The sequence below is a fragment of the Notamacropus eugenii genome, chromosome 7, assembly GCF_028372415.1.
Source record: "Notamacropus eugenii isolate mMacEug1 chromosome 7, mMacEug1.pri_v2, whole genome shotgun sequence".
Classification (NCBI taxonomy): Eukaryota; Metazoa; Chordata; class Mammalia; order Diprotodontia; family Macropodidae; genus Notamacropus; species Notamacropus eugenii.
The window spans coordinates 135728692-135743451 of record NC_092878.1 but is presented as its reverse complement, the minus strand read 5'-3'; the positions used below and the strand labels follow the sequence as shown (position 1 = coordinate 135743451).

Sequence of the window (14760 nt, the reverse complement as noted above, 5' to 3'; positions counted from 1 at the left end):
TTTTCCTTAATGAGTTGCAAAACCTAAATGTATAGTAATATTACAATAAAGCCTTTAAGGAAGTTATTCATAACTGAATCACCAAATCAGAGACTCTCAGATGTAAGGGACCTCCAAATTCAACTACTCTAGCCTAACCTTGAATAGATAACTACTGTACAGGATCACTGACAAATGCTCTTACCCAAGTCTCTATTTTGGATGATCTTTAGAAGAAGAAAACTCATTAATTCCTGAGACATCTCAACTACTTTTATGTAGATCTAATTGTCAGGTAGTTTTGCCTTTAAGTAATCCCAGTTTACTTTTTCAAAGTTTCACTGGATGCTAGATTCAGAGATGGATGGGAACTCAGGGAGGATCTAGTTCATGATCTAGTTTTGCAGTGTTAAGTAGAAAAAGTTTAATCATTCTTCGGTAGGATAGCCTTCCACCTTACTGATGAAAGCTATCATGTCCTCTCTAAAACCACTCTTCTCTAAGCCAATCATTCAAGTTCCTTAATTCTTATAGGGTCTCATCTTCCCCTCTGATGACACAGACTCTGGCCATACTTTGCAGTGCTGGTTGTACCTTCACTCAATTTCCTGGACTTACTGGTCAAGGCAGAGGAGTTGGAACAATTTTTGTTCCTCATTGCTACTTCCAAATTCTCTTTCTACATCCATCGTGCAGTAACCTCTCTTTCTTTAGGGTTCATGCAATCCTGGTACTCAATCAAAATGTTAGTAGATTTTGTCTACAGACCTCCAGGTCACCCCTCTTCCTTCATCAATGAGTTTAGTACTTGACTCCAAGTATTCTCTTCTCCCCATCTCCTCCCCTCACTCTAAGGGACTTCGGCTTACATATTTCTTCCAGTGTTACCCCTTAGTTCCTCAGCCTGTTCACTTCCCATGGTCCATTCTTCCACCCCACCTCAGCCACACACAAAGATTGTCATACCCTTGATTTTTGCTTCACTCACAAATATTCTGAAATCCCCTTATCTGACCGTAATCTATTGACTTTCCACCTCTCCCTCTGCCTTTCTGTATCAAACTTTGCCTTTGTATACACCGTGACCTTCAATTCCTCAACCTTTCAGTTTTCTCTCAGGCTATTCTCCCTGCATTAGCCAGTGTCTCCTCTTTCCCCCAGACTGACCCCTTCATCTCTATATCGTTTTCTTCTCCTGAGTCCCTGATCCCTCATCATATTGCCGATTGACCCTGCCAAACCTCAGCCTTGGATTGATCCTATCTTTGCTGGCCTTCTCTTCTACACACATGGTGCTGAATTAGGTTGAGAAAAACTTGACCAGTCTGACAGGGCCACACAACTTCAACTGGGCCCTGATGGCTACTAGATAATCCTAGTAGACCTCACTTATCAATTCACTGACCTACTCTCTATAATGGGTCTTTGAAACTTTTTCTTTCTTCTCCAAACCTCCCATGGCTCCCCCTCCTTTTCCTCTCTTAACTAAGAAGCTTGCCTCATATTTTACAGAAAAATTGAGTCCATTCCCTGGGAGCTCCCTCTGATCTCCTTTTCCTCATCTCATACCACCCAAATGAACAGTCTCCACAGTCACGTCTAGTAATGTATATTTCTACACCTTCTCTCACTTTTCTCTCAGATGGATAGTATAGTCCTTATCAGAAAGCCTTTGGAGATATGTTGGTCATTGCATTGATCAAAATTCTTAAGCATTTCAAAGTCTTTTTTCTTTATGATACTACTATCCATGCAATTTTTTTCTCACTTATTTCACTTAGTTAATACTACTCAAGATTCTCTGAAATTCTTTTTTTGGTCATTTCTTACAATACAGTAATCTATTATATGCACATACCATGTCATCTGTTCTTCAATTGTCTAAGAAGCATTTGGGAGTACCAAGTCAGCCCCTTATAAAAATGTTCCCTCCTTGATATTATTTACTGCTCCAGTCTCAGCTTGTTTCCCTGTTGAATCTGATGTATTTTCTGCATTGCATTCTCCTTGTGTATATGTATAGCCTCCCCTTTTGTCCACTTGAGATAAGAACGTGTTTGTGTATTTTCTCACACATTCTAATTATGAGAAATAGCAAGTTCTATTTCTTTTTTCTTCCCTTCTACACTGTTTTAAACCCTCCCTTTTCTTACCCTTCTTCAAATCCTCAGGACATAATCAATCGATCCACAGACCTTCTCATTTTACTTATTAAATTCCCTTAATACCCTTCGAAGACATTAAGGTTCTGAAGAGGCACTAGCCTCTTTTCTCCCTATTAGAATCACACCTTACAGACTCTTCTAATTGCAAAAATAGATTTATTTTCTTAGGTTTTTCTGTATTCTTTTGTTTGTATTTCAGTGTCTCTACTCAGCTTGAGCCTTTTCATCAAAAATACTTGAAATTCCTCTATTTCATTGAAGGTCTATTTTTCCTCTATAGAATTATACCCAACTTTGCAAGGTAAGTCATTATTGGTTATAAGTGTAATGTTGTATTCTACTTGTTTATAGTAGAATCTTCCAGGTCTTTTGTGATTGTGACTGGTTCCTTGGTACTTGGACTGCGTCTTTTTGGATGCTTGGAATATTTTTTCTTTGATGTGGAAATTTAGGATTTTAGCTATGATATTTGTAGGACTTTTCCTTTTGGCAAGTTATTGTTTGATTTTTTTTGCTACCTTGTTCTCTTCTTTTAATAGATTTGGACATTTTTCACTTTTGATTTCTCAAAGTACAGGTGTTAGACATTTTAAAAAATCATGTTTTTTTGGAGAGTCCAGTGATTTTTAAATTATCTGTCCTTGACCTATTTTTCAGGTCAGTTTTTAAAAAAATATAATTTATCTTATGTTTTCTATTTTTTTAATCTTCTGATTTTGCCCTACATTTCTTACTGTCTCATTGAGTCATCATTTTCTGTTTGCAACATTCTAGTATTGAATACATTTCTTGGGTAAAGTTTACTATTTTCTTTTACAAGATATTTATTTTCCTTCCATTTTTTTCCCTTTAGAGCTTTTTTGTATTTTTATTTTTGTTTCATTTCTTCTAGGTTTTCTAGGTAGAAAAGCAATTTTTCCATGTCTTTTCTCACAGTTGTTACAGAGTTGCTTGCTAGTTCTTTTGGGGGAATCTCTAGATCTATAGTAGTTTTTAAAAATATTGATAGGTGGTTTTTGATTTACCCACATTCCCAACTTTAGTTTCTGGAGTTAGGCCCTCTTGTACCCTTGAAGTTCAAAGTCTTGGATATTGAGGGCACCCTCTTGCAGTGTTAGGTGCCTCAGAACCCTAGGGCCTTGACTGTTTCATTCTGAGTACTGTGGTACCACACTGGTTATTACTTCCTACTACAGCAATTCAGAGCTTCCAATGTTCCCATTTGATATGCTTTCCTTTACACAAATGTCACTCTCATTATTAGTTCCAAATGTTTCATTTATGACTTACAGGTTCTCAGGAGAGAAGGTAGGGGAGTACCCTATTTGACAGGCATCATCTTCCTTCATATAGTAGGCTTATCATCTGTGTTGATGAGTGCCTCACTATATTGGGCATGACTGGATATAGCCATTTTTCACTTGAATCCCCAGTCATCACATCAGCTTCCTTGCCATAAGGGCCAGAAACACATGCCATGGAAGACTTAACCCTTAACCCTTTCATTGATTCCCACCTGGAATCTCATTCTCTTGATTGGTATATACATCACATATGACTCACCATACTGGGTGAGGCCAGCTCCAGGTATTCTTTATTTTACTATCTGACGATCTTCTTGCCACCAGACTCTGCACCTTAGTGATGCCTGTCCTTCACTTGTTCCACTCACCTACCTTTTGTATTTTTGGGCTATGATCAAATCATTGCTACTGGAACGTTTGTGTAAGTCTGCTACTCTGTGCTTGCAATCATCATCTCTGTAACTTTCCAAACCAAAACACGCCATCCTGGGCACCACTTCCCTTTATGTTTTATCTCTCCCTTAGGATGTATACTTCTTGGGGGAAAGCATCTTCACTATTGTATTTGTTTTCCAGAACTTAATGCAGTCCTTGGCTCATAGTAGGAGCTTAATAAATGATTTTTTATTTAGGATTCTGCAATCCTTCTGAAGTATTTGCATACTACTGTTACTATTAATGAGTCAACTTCTTTTGTTTTAAATGCCTTGGCTGAAGCAGGACATTAACCTTGACTTACTGCCTTTATGTTACAATTACCAGGCAATTCAGTTCCTACCCCGAAGTTTTTATTCCTTTCTTGTACCTATAGATCCAGAAAATCTCAAAACCACAAATTATAGGGGAAAAATAACAGAAGGTTCTCTACTTAGTCCATGGTCCTTGTTCTCCCCAAGTGGCTTGAATTTTCTTGGGTTCTGCATTCTTCCTGGCTGCTGCTCTGTTAGCCATCAGTTTTCAGAGTTAAGTCTTAGGAATTGAACTCTGATTATTCAGTGGGTTGAGGGCTTTGGATTGAACCAGTCCTGTGGGATTGGTATAGAGGAATCATATATTTGGAGAGGCACCCAAATGTAGTTCAATATATGAGGGTAAGGGTGGCTAATAGGAAGATCTAACAAAAAGTGGAGAATGGACTTAGGCACAGAGGCTTCTGGGAACTTACTCTCAGTAATGTCCCAAGGCACCTCACTCTACTATAGTCTGTTTCTGCCTATGAATCTAACTAGTCTAAAGGCCAGCCTAGGAATAAAAGAAAACTGAGTACTGTGGTGAGTGAAGCTGATCTCAGAAAGGTAGGAATTATACATAAGGTCTATTGGAGACCTGAACCGAAGAGCCTTTGGAATAGTACTGCTTTCAGTAAGTATCTATGGTTGAATTTGAACTCAGGTCTTCTTGACTCCAACTCATCTCTGTGTCTGCTGTATCTCCCTCATTATTAGAACTATATAAAATTGGAATAATCTGTCTCAGGAGGTGATGGGCTTCGTCTTATGAGCTTTTCAAACAAGGGCTCTGAGGAAACTTGCAGAAATCTTTGCAGGTAGACTCTCTCCCTTTTGTTAAATCTTCCTATTGGCCACCTGATTGCTTATTTCAAAACACTTGTCCAGTACATTACAGCAGCAGTTCTTTTTAGGCATGGGTTGTATTTGAAGCTGTTGAGGTCCCTTTCAACTCACAAATCCCTTGATTCTGGGTTCATACTGAAAGTAAACAGTCAGCTTTTGTGGCATACAGGAAGAATTGGCTGTCTTCCCTATTAAATGGGTACCAGTAGCTGCCTCCTGGCCAGGCTTCCAGAGGTTCCACCCCTGAATCTTTCTATATTCTCAAAGAAAGCAAAGACTTTAAGTGGCTGCCTTAGCAAATAGTTTTTCCTTTTCCCTTCTTAAAAAATGTACCTTTGATCTGAATTGTTTATGTGAATAGGAAATGAGAAAAACCTTTGTTCTTAAGCTATCTTTTTACAAAAATATACCATAACATTTATAGCAATGAGAATTTGGCATTTGTTTCTAGCTTCAAGCTGCTTGAGTTCCTCACATATTGCTGCTTATGAAGTCAATTTAATTTTTTGTAGGACTTATGTTCTTGTGAAGATAAATTGGAAACTGTCACAAAAAGTGACAGAGTAATCAATTCAAACTCAGCAGTTGGTTACTATTAACTCCATCATATATACATTTAAATGTATAGCTTATGGTATTTGTGATTCATAAAATCTGAACTTATTCTCTTAATGCAATTAATTCACTTTGCTTTATAAAATGTAGTTTAATATTTAGAAATGAGAATTGTCTAGATTTCGCAAGTCAATAGCCTATCCACTTATGAAAATATGCTTTGTGATGATCAAAAAACATGAAAGCAAATCAAAAAGAAAATTTTTATTTTTAATTTTCATTTGTCTTTTGGTTATAACATTAACAGATATTTTTGAGTCCAAACATGTTCAGTTCCCCTGTCTAGGCATTACCAAGTTCTGCTGAGTGTATCTTTGAGATAATATTTTCATCTGTCCCTTCCTTTCCTACCCCACTGCCACCACCCTAATTCAGTCCCTTAATGTGTCTTACCTTTGTAGAGTTTGAAAGGGGTTGGGTTGGGAAAGCATTTGAATTGTACATGAACAATCAAGTTAACCAATGGTTTATCTATTTTATTGGATTTTCCATAAAATCAGCTGCTGTTCTTCCAATTTTATTAATCTCTCCTTTGATTATCAGGATTTTTAAATTTGGCATCTATTTGGGAATTTAAAATTTGTTCTTTTTCTAGTTTTTTTTTCCAGTGGTATATCTAATTCATTGGTCTGCTCTTTTACTATTTTATTGATGTGAGACTTTAGAGATATAAAATTTTCTACAGGTATTGCTTTCATTGCATCCCATAATTTTTGATATATTGTCTCATTATTGTCATTCTCTTTGATTAAATTGTTGATTGTTTCTGTGATTTATTCTTTGATCTGCTCATTCTTTAGAATTAGTTTATTTAGTTTTCAATTTTAATTTATCTTTCCATGGGACTTTGTTAAATATGATTTTTATTGCATCATGATCTGAAAAGGTTGCATTTAATATTTTCACCTTTCTACATTTGATTATGAGGCTTTTATGCCCTAATACGTAGTCAATTTTTGTGTAGGTGCCATGTACCACTGAGAAAAGTTATATCCCTTTTTTCTCATTTTTCTCCAGAAGTCTATCATATCTAATTTTTCTGAAGTTCTATTCACCTCCTTAACTTCTTTCTTGTTTTTAGATTTATCTAGTTCTGAGAGGGGAAAGTTGAGGTCTTCCACTGGTACAGTTTTTTTTGTGCCTATTTCCTGCTGTAACTCAATTGCTCCTTGAAAATATGGTCGTTTTACCATTTGGTATTTTCATATTCAGTATTGATATTGCTTCATTGTCTGTGGTAACTTTTAGCAACATACAGTTTCCTTTCTTATATCTTTTAATTAGATGTTTTTGCTTTTTCTTTGTCTGAGATTATTATCACTACTTCTATTTTTTTTTTTACTTCAGCTGAAGCACAGTATATTTTTCTCTAACCCTTTACCTTTACTCTGTGTGTGTCTCTGCTTCAAATGTTTTTTTCCAAGTTCTTTTTAAATTTTATTTGTTTTCAGTGTTTGACAATCATTTCCATATATCTTAGATATTTTTCCCCTCCCTTCTCACTCCCTCCCTGAGATAGCATACAGTCTTATATAGGTTCTACATGTACATTCTTTTTAAATATATGTTGCATAGAAGAGTTAAAATGATTGGGAGAAACCACAAAACAAAACAAAACATATTACAAAAGAAAATGATCTGTTTCTATCTGTGGTCTAATTCCATAGTTCTTTCTCTGGATGTGGAAGGCATTTTGCCTCAAGAAACCATTGGAAATTTTTTAAGTCCATGCATTTCAATGAAGTACTAAGTCTACCAGAAAAATTCCTCGCACACTGCGGTTGTTGCTGTGTACAAAATTCTCCTGGTCCTGCTCCTTTCACTCAGCATCAGTTCATATAATTCTTTCCAGGCTTCTCTGAAGTCTTCTGGTTCATCATTTCTCAAAACATAATAGTATTCCATTACATTTATATACCACAACTTGTGGTACATAAATTCCCCAATTGATGGGCATCCCCTTGATTTCCAGATTTTGGCCACCACAAAGAGAGCGGCTATAAATATTTTTGTACATGTGGAATCTTTCCCATTTCTATGATCTCTTCGGGATAGAGTCCCAGAAGCAATATTGCTGGTATGCACATTTTTGTAACCTTTTGGGCATAGTTCCAAATTGCTCTCCAGAATGGTTGGATTGGCTCACAGCTCCACCAACAATGAATTAGTGCAGATGTGTTTCTTTAAAGAACATTTTGAACATATTATAGAATTCTGGTTTTGAATTCATCATAGAATTTTCTAGAAATGCTATTTAGGCTTTTTAATTACATCTTTCTTTTAATTGAAGATTCATAATCCTTAGATTATCTTTTTACATCCTTTTCAAGTTCCATTTCATTGTTTGAAGAGCTCATGTATTCTTCACATCATTTGTCTTTTGGTTTTGTTCAGTCAGTTTTCTTCCATCTCAGCATTATTGAATACCAAATCTCCTACTCTATGTTTTAGAGACTCCACTCTTTTGAAGAGAGTCTGATAATTTGTCGAAAAGTTCTAGTGTCTTAGCATTTTTCTTTTTGTGTTTTTAAGAGTTTGATTCCCAAATTTATTTTTATCCTTATTTTATTTAATATTTTTAGTTATTTTATTGCTCTTTTGATCCATTCTGCATATTATTTCAGGGCACATCATGGTAGTAACAGTTATAATTCCTTTTTCATCAGATATTTTTGTTGAATATTTTCATCATAGCATTTTATTATAGATAGAATATACTTTGGCTATTTGTTTTTTGTCAGTCACTCATCTGTTTTTAATGTAAGGATAATGTGTTCTCTATTCTCTCTGCTGTGCCTCTCAGTCTTCATAACTAAAACTCTCTCCTATGCAGACTGTTTGGACTAGACAAATCCATTAAATGTGTACCTGTCAGGAGTTGGGATGGTAGTTCTGTTTCCAACTAGATTACTGCTGAGGAGAGATTCAGAGAGATGATGACAAATAGTAAAGGAATTTTGTGTGTAGGTAGTAATAAGCTCATAATCTGACATTTTTATCCTCTGTAAGTGCTTCATTATGGAGATTAGCTTCCTGTCCCTTTTTGTTGTTAAAGTTTTTTGTTACATTATTTAGTTCATTTCTATTTTGAGGAGGTGAGGGTAGCTAGGATTAGACATCATCTCTCATTTAGCCATCTTGCTCATGTTTTTTCATTGTACATTTATACCTCAAAAATAGCAAAACTGAGCAGCAACCCAAATAAAGTATAATGTAGACTCTCTAGTTTGAAATCTAATTGGGCTACACAATTCTCTCTACAGTAGAGAAGCAATACCTTATATTTTTATAGGTTCTTCTATCATCTTGTTATACATACCATATTACATATACTGCAATATCCATGCATAATAAGGTGAACTCATGATTCAGTGCTATCTTGTATTTTCACTTTTGCTGGGAATGTTTTCATTTTTAGCTAGATACCAGACTAAACTGAGCTCTTTTTATTCCTGATTAGTCTAATTCCTTTTCTTTATGAGGGCAATAATAAAAAGCAACAAAAATCTTTCAGGGTAGTATAGTGCCATAACATTACTACTCCAAAGAATGATTCTCGTAGGAGTTATACATAGGCAATTACAGTTTTAACTGCTTTATTTACTCAGTGGGTTCTAAAGGCATCCTGAGGGCTATCACATTATTCCAATCCATAGAATTAAGGAAGCAGATAGACAACACAGCCCAATGGACAAAGTACCAGCCAGGGAGTCATGAATCTGAAATTTGTGACCTTGAAGTGTAACTTCAATCAACTCATTTAGACTCTTCTTTCTTTGTACTAAATACAGCCATATCTTGATTAGCCTAAACATGAATATTTAGCTAGCACCCAAGAAGTCCCTTCTGATTCTGAAATTTTGTGAGTATAGGATGTTGTTAATCTACATTAATGCAAATGCAAATACAATAAAATTTTGTTAATTTGCTTTACTGGGCTGATAGTAAAATGAATAAGAAAGCATTTTGCAAAGAAATATACTTTATTTCAATAGACTTACTTGAAAGGATGGATGGATTGATGAATGAATGAATGTGTAATTTTCAGTATAAGTGCTAACAATTCTGATATGTAATATCTAAGAATCTTACACATGCTTTTGTAAATAATTAAGGATAATTTGTAATGATCGTATTCATTTGTTCAGTTGTGTCTGACTCTTTGTGACCCCATTTGGAGTTTTCTTGGCAAAAATACTGGAGTTATACTGATTCTTCAGCTCATTTTATAAATGAGGAAACTGGGGAAAACAGTGTTACATTACTTGCCTAGGGTCATAGAGCTAGCTAGTGTTTGAGACTGGGTTTGAACTCTGATTTTCATGACTCTAGGCCAGGTGCTTTATCCAAAAGCCTCTCCTCATATTCATTATTTGACTATAAATCCTACTGTTATAAAGCAGGATCTACTTAATTAGTGTAATGCTTCCCTTGACTTTACTATTAATTGGCTTGACAGATTGAAAAATATTGGAAAAGATTTTCTTATTTTTTTCTTCTCTTAATATTTTCATCTAAATGCACTTGAGAGGATTATGAAAAACACTTGGATCCTAATCCTCTGCTTTTTTAGGTAATGTTCATTTGAGGTTCTCTCTCATACTTATTAGATTGTAAATTCCTTAAGGTTATGACTGTGAGCTCCAATTTATATACCCCACAAGGACTGTCACATTATTGATGCTCAGTAAATATTTAAATGAATGAATTTGCTAATGTATTGTGATTTGCCCAGCATTACCCAGAAATCAGTGGCAAGGGTAGCTAGAATATAGATCATACAGTATCCATTTCAGTGCCATTTAGAGTACAATACTCTAAAAGATTTAAGGCCAAGCATTGTGCTTAGCCCTGGGGATACAAATAGGAAAAAGGAAAGACTGAGTCTACCCTGAAAGAACTTGCAGTCAAATGGGGAAGACAACAAATAAAACTGAAAAACAGGAGGGGTTGAAAGGGGACAGGAAATATCCAAAGAGTATGATGAATACAAAGAGTGCTGCTGGTGGGAACTGAAAAGTTGGCTGAGTTTCTGAGCCCTCTTTGCATGGAACTTTGGGAAAATCTTTGCCCCCCAGCCCTCCAGTCAGTGAAGCAGAAGCTGCCTGGGTACCAAAGTACAAGTGGTTTTGGGATGATTTTTCTGTTGAGCTTTTCCAGGTTTGGTGGAGAGGGGTTGGTGATGGTGCAGTGGAATCCAAAGAATGCAGCTGATGGGAAATGAAGAGTAAAAGAATGCTTTAATTAAGGCTCATTGTCTGACCATACCCAAGAAAGAAAACCTTTGTTTCTTATTCCTGTATCTGAGACTAGTATTCTGACTAGTTTGCTTTTATCCAGAAAGAAATTCAATACACCCTCAATGCCTTTCCCCAGGGCTACCTGAACTAGTCCTCATGCTGCCGTAATGCAGCAGAGTCTCCTTTCCTGAAGACATTGATGATATAGTAACAAAATGGTACCCTGTCCTGCTTACAAGACGTGTTTCCATACGGTGAACCATGTAGTGAAATTACACGCTACTGTGTTCTTGTTGAATATCCTTGCTATGTTAGGTCTAAGTAAACAGCCTTTTCTTAACTGTAATGAACTATGGGTGCCTTATTTCTTCCCAAAACCCTCCCCAGAAGTCTACTTTGTCAAATCCCAAATTTCTGATATATGTTCTCAAACTTATCATTCTTAACACAGTTCATAATTATTTATTCTTGACCTGCTTATTCATTCAGGACATAGGCTTTTATGTAGGACCCTATTTCTTGCTAGTTTTTTTTCCTGTTTGTATTGAATTATAGTCTTTATATGACGTGTTTAGTATTTCTGCCTTTTTACTTTAATTTGCCTTCTTTCTGTGTCCTAACGTAAACTCTCTTTGTAAAGTTATGACCTTATATTGATCTGTCTTCTCTCTCTCTCTCTTTCTCTCTCTCTCTCTCTTTCTCTCTCTCTCTCTCTCTCTCTCTCTCTCTCTCTCTCTCTCTCTCTGTCTCTCTCTGTCTCTGTCTCTCTCTGTCTCTGTCTCTCTCTGTCTCTCTGTCTCTGTCTCTGTCTCTTCCCATTTGGAACATAGCACTTAAAACATTTAGATATAACTTCCTTGACAGCAGAAAGGTTTGTATTTTTCCTTTTGTCTTTCTCAAGCTTATCCAACTCTGAGAGAGAAAAATTAAAGAGTCCTATAGTTATCATTACTATGTCTTGTAATTCAGTTACATTTTCACTTATGAATATAGTTGCTATGATTACCTCCCTCCCTCCCCCCCTTTCTCTTTCCCCATTCACCTTCAATCCTTTATTTTCCCTAAGTAGGCTCCATTACTTACCCCCTAACCTCTTGAAGTGACAATTTTTGGTGATACTCTTTTCTAGAGCATTTTTATTTTCTTTGTCTTGTTTATTCTTATCTTTTTTTCTAGTGTTTTATGAATTCTTTTCTCCCTTACTATCTTTATTTATTATTTTTGTGCCCCTCATGCAACATAAAGCTTCTTCTCTACCAAATTAAGCTCCTCTTTTGTTTCACTTCTGTGTTATTTTTGTGGACTTGAGCTCTGTAATAACTGTACTAAACTGATTGAATATGCTAGAGCTTCTCTTTTTTCACAGAAGAACCAGACAATGGAGTAGCACAACAACTAGCCAATCAGGAGGACTTCTGAAGCCCAGGGCTGCTTGACGTGCTAGTGATCCTTTTTGAGTAAGCATTAGTTGGACTCAGAGATACCTTCAACTGTTGAAACCAGTCTCAACCAGCTCAGAGTGGGCAGCAAACGTCTTGGTTTCTGACTGACTTATCTAAAGAGTAGTAAACATCCAGCTTTCTGATTTGGTGTGTTTGCAGATGTCTCCTCCCTGGACCCCACTTCCCTGTCTATTGTGTTTCTCCCTTAAACCCTCTGCTTAGTCACGAATACCTCAGATAATCATAAACACCCCAAATACCTACACATTCCTCACTCTTTTCCCACTCCCTTTTCAGCAGCTGAGAACTTTGTCTCTGCTGTGGATGGCAAGCTTCTTCTCAGCCAGTCAGTGCTGTTATAATCTTTCAGATCTGTGTTTGGATGCTTACTCATTCCAGGTCCCCCTTTTGGATTTGGGCTCTCATCCATTTTAGCATTCACAGGGGTTTTTATTTTACCATTGTATTTGTATTTTTCATCACAATCTTCCTTCTCCTTATACATTTGTTTTACAATCATTTATGTTTGTTAAGCTTAATTTTGTTTCTGTTAACTTTTTCTCCCTCTCACTCCTCATTTATAGAAATGACAACTCAGTAAGGAAGCAGTACTGTGTGATGAGAGCCAAGATGTCCTGAAATGAACCTTGTCTTTACCATGATCATGCACCATTCCTATAGCCAGTTTCCATTTCGTGCTTGCCTCTGGGACTCCATAGATCCACTCTTCTAGAGTAGAATGCAGTGTGGAAAACACAGGCTTTACTCAGAGAAGATTTCCTCCAGCGCTCATTCTCCCTAAACAGACACACCATAACATACAGATGCATATATACATACATGTTTTTTTAATGGTACTCCTTAAGGCCTTTTGCTTTCCATTTTCCTCAACCCAGGCCCTCCCCTTCACTGCTTTTATCATGCTCTCCTATCCTCATCAGTCCTTGCCCCTTCAATGTTGAGGGATTAAGGAATTTTCTATCTCATCTCTATTTACCTCCAGACTAAGTGGAGGTACATTCCCAATTCCTCTATCCCCTAATTAGGCAAATTTCCACTTTCATCCCCATCAGAATATTTAATGATTTACTTATGGTGAAGTATATTTGTCCTATAGAATATTAATCTGGCTTTCTTGTCTTCTTTCTCCTGGTTCTTTAATATTCCTTTAAATCTTTAACCCTTTAAATTCTTTTGGTCTATGGATGTTTATTCATTATCCTTTCTTTTTGCAACACCATTTTTTTTAAAAGAGCAGTTTCTTTCATAACTTATCTTTTCTTTATGATTATATAAACTTCTTGTGTTTCTTTTGTCTGAAATGTTTGCAAGTTGACTATCCTGTTTACCTGTTTTTTGTTTAATAGGAACACCTTAAATACCTCGTGCTAAAGATTCTTGTTTTTGCTTATAGCATTAGACTCAGGTTTGAACAATATATATATATTTTTAAATTGCAGTTTGCTTGCCTTTCCTTTTTGGAATATCCTGTTGCAATCCTTTTTTTGTGGTAGCAAATGTGATTCTGTGTTATTTAAGCTGATTTTCTGTCATAATTGAGGTGTTTTTTTTTTTTTTGTCTCAACTCTTTGTACAATGTGTTTGACATGAATTTGTGTTATTTAACCCATTTCAAGCAGGGTTTTCCTTAGCTTTGATCTATGGATTTTACCAAACAGTACTTTGTAGTATATTATTAATAGTTCTTTGGGGTTTTCTTCTGTTACTTGTTATAGTATAGTGTTTGGATTAAAAAGCAATTGTCATATTGTTCAGGGATGTCTGATTTTTAAATGGCTTCTTTGTGTCCTGTTTTTCAATGTTAGTGACTTTTGTTTGTTTAGAATATGTACATTTATTTGAAATCACTGTCCTTCGTTTTTTTCAAATCACATTTTCTTCCACTTATGTATTTTTTAATTCCAAATCTGTCATTTTCTTTCTCAGAGAGTCTGTCTCTTTGGAGAGATATTGTCTATCCATCATTCCAAGTTACCTGCCTTGTTTGTCTTCATTAATTCTAATTTGAAAGCTTTGGTTTCTGATCCAATTTCTGTTTCTTTTAGAATTCTGCAATTTCTTTTTGTCATATAATTTCTGAGATGTATGCAGAATTCCCAAAAGACTAGGGATTTTTGGTTCCTTTTCTTTAACTGTGATCTACTAATTAGACAGCTGGCTTAGAAGTCAGGAAGACCTGTGTCTGAGTCCTAACAGTATACAGTTCGTTTAAGGTTTCAGAGTTCTAGACAACTTCCTATGACTATAAACTACAGAGAAGTGCCAATATGTATTGGTAGAGTTTCTTTACTAAGGAGTTTCCAATTTTAATAAAATTACACGTTCTGTTCCTTTACTTCCCATTCTATCCTTTCTTCCACTATCTAGTACTTTTTCAGAAAGGATTATCCATTTTTTAAAAAAAGGTCTACTCATTTTCC

At 35.8% G+C, this 14760-nt stretch overlaps 1 protein-coding gene across 2 annotated transcripts in view; it reads left to right on the top strand.

The window, feature by feature from the left end:
* STPG2 (sperm tail PG-rich repeat containing 2) overlaps window positions 1–14760 on the top strand; it is a 579741-nt gene that overhangs the window by 152520 nt on the left and 412461 nt on the right. The window lies entirely within an intron of this gene.